General features: G+C 45.3%; 1 non-coding gene across 1 annotated transcript; it reads left to right on the forward strand.

The window, feature by feature from the left end:
- The first annotated feature begins 4,295 nt into the window (after positions 1-4,295).
- TRNAM-CAU (transfer RNA methionine (anticodon CAU)) lies at positions 4,296-4,368 on the forward strand. The gene has a single exon. It is a non-coding gene; the product is annotated as a tRNA-Met (tRNA).
- Positions 4,369-4,972: the final 604 nt, after the last annotated feature.

Consider the following 4,972-nt stretch of genomic DNA (forward strand, 5'->3'; position numbering starts at 1 on the left):
TATCACTATTATCATAAATTATTAACATCAATACTGTTAGTACAATTTCATGACCATACCTCTAATCTATTATGTTATTTATCATCGTCATTATATCATTAGCTCCATCATACTGTTATCTTATCTTATTCTTTTTCACTTTCATATCTTCATCCTTTGTTCTTGTAGTTCTCAGAGAGTTATTCAAAGGAAGGGCAGTAAGGAGGGAATAGGTGGAGGAGGAGGAGGGAGGAGGAGGAGGACGGGGAGAGGGGTTAGAGTAGAGAAGAATGAGGAAAGAGGCAGGGAGGAATAGAGAAGGAGAAGGAGAGGAGAGGGAGAAAGAAGGGAAAAAAAGAGAGGAGGAGGGAAGAAGGAAGAAGGAGGAGAAGCAGGAAAGATGGAGGAGGAGAGGAAGAAAGAAGAGTAGAGGAGGAGGAGGAGTGACGAAGACACTCAGGAAGAGGAGAAGAAGAAAGAAGAGGAGAAGGAAGACGAGTAGGAGGAAGACGAAGAGAAAGAAGACGAGTAGGAGGAAGAGGAGGAGAAGAATCAGGAAGAGGAGAAGGAGAAACAAGAGGAGGAGGAAGACGAGGAAGACGAGTAGGAAGAGGAGGAAGAAGACGAATAGGAGGAAGAAGAAGAGGAGAGAGGGAGGAACACTCGAAAGAAAGACCCACAAAGAGAGCGACTATTCGAGACTGCCGACGAGTGTTCCCATCTCCTTAAGACGCGAAGAAGGGCCGCCCTCTCGCCCCGAAGGAAAGCAAGAGGGTGAGTGTTATGGTTAGGTCTCCCTTTTCTTTCTTACTTTCTAGCTATGTCTCTCTCTGTCTGTCTCTCGCGTTCTCTCTGTCTGTCTCTCTCTCTCTTTCTCTGTCTCTGTCTCTATCTCTCTCTCTCTTTCTTTCTTTCTCTCTCTCTCTCTCTGTCTGTCTCTCTATGTCTGTCTCTGTCTCTATCTTTCTCTCTCTCTCCTGCCTCTCTCTCTCTCTCTCTCTCAATCTCTCTCTCTCTCTCTCTCTCTCTCTCTCTCTCTCTCTCTCTCTCTCTCCTCCTCCTCCTCCTTTTTCTAGATATGAAAAAAAAAGAATAAGTCCCTCACTTTGAAAACAAAAAGCATAAAAAAAAACAATTTTCCATAAAAGAACAACAACAATCTCACGCCTCTCACTCTCTCAACCACTGGCATTCACGCTGGCGATTCCTTTGCGAATTAAACTGTTTCTTTTTCTCTGTGGTTTACTTCTTCTTTTGGGAAGAGGTCAGAGAGAGAGAGAGAGAGTAGTTGAGAAGAGAGTTGGAGGGGGCGAGAAGGGGGGGGGGGGGGGAGTGGGGGGGGGGGATAGTGAGGGGGGGGGAGAGAGGGTAGTACAAGAGAGAGAGGGAGGGAGAGAAAGAGTGGGGATGAGAGAGAGAGAGAGAGGGAGGGGGGATGGGAGAAGTGAGAGAGAGGTGAAGCGAAGGGAAGAGGGAGATAGGGAGAGAAAGACAGAAAGATAGATAGGAAGACAGAGTTTACAAAATAGTATTTTTTGTTGCAGTATTGATTTTATTTTTTCATGAGATTTAGATATCCAATGGATGTTGTCAACGTCATCCTCAGACATCATATATATGCCTAAGAGCGCTTCCAGATTTATTACAGACATCGTAATAATATAGCAGCTTTTAAACGCCATGATTGTATCTATGGGAATTTTAGCTATGTTTAGCCGATTACCTTTGGAGATACATTATGTTTTCTGCCGATTTTTTCAAGAGCCATTGAAGTCAAATTATCCTTTTTGCTTGATTGTGTGTTGAGTGTTTCTCATCAATTTATTGAAGTTGTTTACCGAGTCACTGTGAAGACACCGTGAATCATCAGCGTGTTGAACAAATAGGAAGTTATGGGCTATTGTTAATAAATCATTTATTAAAATTGTGAATAGGATCGAGCCTAATCTAGATTCTTGCGGAACACTAAAAGATATTGGTTGTTTTGATGACATATCCCCAGCAATTTTTTGTGAATGGGTTCTAGTACTTGGATAACATCTAAACTAATGGACATCAGTTCCACCATTTCTTAGTTTGTCAAGAAGAATTTCTTTGTTGACACTGACAAAAGCTTTTGGAAATAAGGTGAGCAAATTGGTTGTTGTTTATGTTGTTATACATTTCAGCGGTAGTTTGTAGTAACGGTTTCTGTAGACAACCAGTTTCTAAAACCATGTTGTGTTCTAGATAATAGGTCATTGGTCGTTAGGAAAGTCATCAACTGATGTGCTACTATTTGTTCAAGAACCTCGGAGAGTACAATGAGTATAGTAATGGGGCGGTAATCATTTTCAAATCACCGGATTTGAAAGCTGGTATTACAGTCCCCAGATTAGAAAGCTGGTGTTATAATCCTTAGATCTGAAGGCTAGAGTTACAATCCGTAGATTTGAAAGCTAGTGTTACAATCCCCAGTTTTGAAAGTTAGTATTACAATACCATGCTTCCGAAATGACCAGAAATATTTTGATAATGACACTAGACTATCCTTAATAAAGCGTAAAGCAATACCGTCAGCTACCATAGCCTTTGTTTCACGAAGGTGTTTTATTATGAGGAAAATAGTTTCTACAGCTACTGGTTGTGGTCTGAAAACACAAACCTTGCCCGACAGCTTTTTGTCTTTCCTTTTTTTGAAGCACTAATGTTTCAATTATTTTTCATGTTTGCCAGAGTTTACTCATTTATAAAGAGTATGTATGTTGCTCTCCTTAACTAGCATTTTTATTCAGGTACACTTTAACATTGTCGGGGAAAGTGTCTGAGCCTGTAAATTACCCGGCTTGAATTCCTATGCCACTTAACAGTTACCGTGGACCGTGTATAGTGTCTACGCGTCATTTTTGTTTCGAACGCTTCTATGCTGGATCTGTTTCCAAACTTATTTGAGAGATGATCTTCTGGGGGACACCTCGTACTGTAGAGGTTAATTGTGTCAGGACGATCAGCTGAGACGACAGTGACACCGGCGGAGTTGTTTGGGCTCGAGTTATTTGTTTTTCTGATTTTTTCTTGAAGTTGGCTGGTACCGCCGGTGGAGGGGCGTTCGGGTGGCTCAGCGCAGTTGGAGTCTGCAAGGGCGTGAGGTAGCTGACTGACCGCGGGCAGGGAGAGAGGGGAGGGGATGGGCGTGGGGTGTGTGGAGGAGTGGTTGTTTCCTGCTTGTGATGACGTTGTTCAGAGGGCATGTCAATCAGCAGGTCTATTTTGTTTTGCATCAGACTTTGAAGACTGTTAGAGGAATCACACGATGGGTTTGCGGTTCTTAGTCTGAAATGAAGAAAAAAAAAATACACGAAAGGTGTAGTAGGTATACCCGATTTTTATTGGTGGTGGTGTCCGTTGTTTTTATTGTTCATTGTTCAGTTTCACCTTTTCGTGAATACTGATCGATCATAGTGTGCATGATAATGTTTGCCAGTCGTTTTGTATCCCGTGTTGTATTTCCGGATTTTCTGGAATTATAAAAAAATAATAATAATAACAATGCCATAGGCTTGGTCAATTTCATTCACTCTATAGAGTTTCCTAATCTTTGTCCATGTCAAAGAAGCATATAATTGTGTTTATATCACTGATATTTGCAGTTGCTAAGTACCAAGGGAAAGCCTTAACCCAGGCTGCCGTGGGGATGCCCATGGGGGTGGGGGCAGCTTTGACCCGCAGTGCCAACGAGCCCATTAACTAGGGTGGGGGTTCCGGTGCCATCGCCCGAGGAAGCACCAGGGAGGCCCCCTGCTTGGCCCCCTCCAACCCGTGGGGAGGGGTCAGATATCCCTCTGAGATGCCACGGTTTGCTGAGTTGTAAGGCGGCGGAGGAGAGGAGGCAAAAACACGTCCGGTCACCACGGCGGCTAAACTCAGAGAAAGATAGAGGGGGTGGAGAAAAGAGAGAGAGAGAGAGAGAGAGAGAGAGAGAGAAAGAGAAAGAAAGAGAGAGAGAGGGAAGGGGGAGAAGTGAGAATTAAGGGAATAGAGGGCTCAAGACGAGGGGGAAATTAGTATGTTTCCGTCTGATTTTTATTTTATTTTTTTGTTTGTCTTTCACGTTATTTTCATTCTTTCTTATTCTTGCTAATAGAAATTAAATTACAATCCCCTTCTCCTTCTCTCACTCTTCCTCTCTTTCTCCATCAACCTCTCTCTCACCCACCCCTCCTCTCCCTCTCCTCCTTCTTCCTCTCACTCAAACTTTCCCTTTCTCTCCCCATCTCCTCTTCTTCTTCCCCTCCTTCTCCCTCTTGATTTCCCTCTCCCTTTCCTTCTTAAAATGTGCCTCGATGGCGCAGTAGGCAGCGCGTGAGTCTCATAATCTCAAGGTCGTGAGTTCGATCCTCACTCGGGGCAGATTTTTTGTCTTGACGATAAGACCCATGTGTTTAGTTCTGCTTGAGGGATCAATTAGCATGTTACTGGAGGTTACCGCTCTCTCTCTCCTCCTCCAACCTCTTCCCTCTTCCCCTCTGCCTCTCCCCTTCTCTCCCTTCATCTCCCCTCATCTACTCCTTTCCCTTCTCTCCCATATCCCCTCCTCTCCCCTTCTCTCCCATCTCCCCCTCTCCTCCTCTCCCCTTCTCTCCCATCTCCCCTCATCTCCCCGTCTCCCCCTCTCCCATCTCCCTTTCTCTCCCATCTCCCCTCATCTCCCCGTCTCCCCCTCTCCCCTTCTCTCCCATCCCCACCCTCTCGCTCTCCCCTCGCCACTGCCTCCCTGAGGTGGGACTCCGCGGCCGAAGGAGGCAAGAAGCAGCGCTCTGTAGGGACGCGTTTTATGGAGGAGATTAAATGCCCTTTGTGTCAGGAGGGGGGAAGGGGACGTGAGGGGAGAGAGTGAGGAGGGGGGAAGACGATTGAGGGGGGGTGAAGGGGAGAGAGTGAGGAGGAGGAGGGATGATTGAGGAGGGGGGGAAGGGGAGAGAGTGAGGAGGGGGGAAGATGATTGAGGGGGGTG

This window comes from Penaeus japonicus, unplaced genomic scaffold, assembly GCF_977035675.1.
Source record: "Penaeus japonicus unplaced genomic scaffold, GWHDUDI00000001_assembly GWHDUDI00002256, whole genome shotgun sequence".
NCBI lineage: Eukaryota > Metazoa > Arthropoda > Malacostraca > Decapoda > Penaeidae > Penaeus > Penaeus japonicus.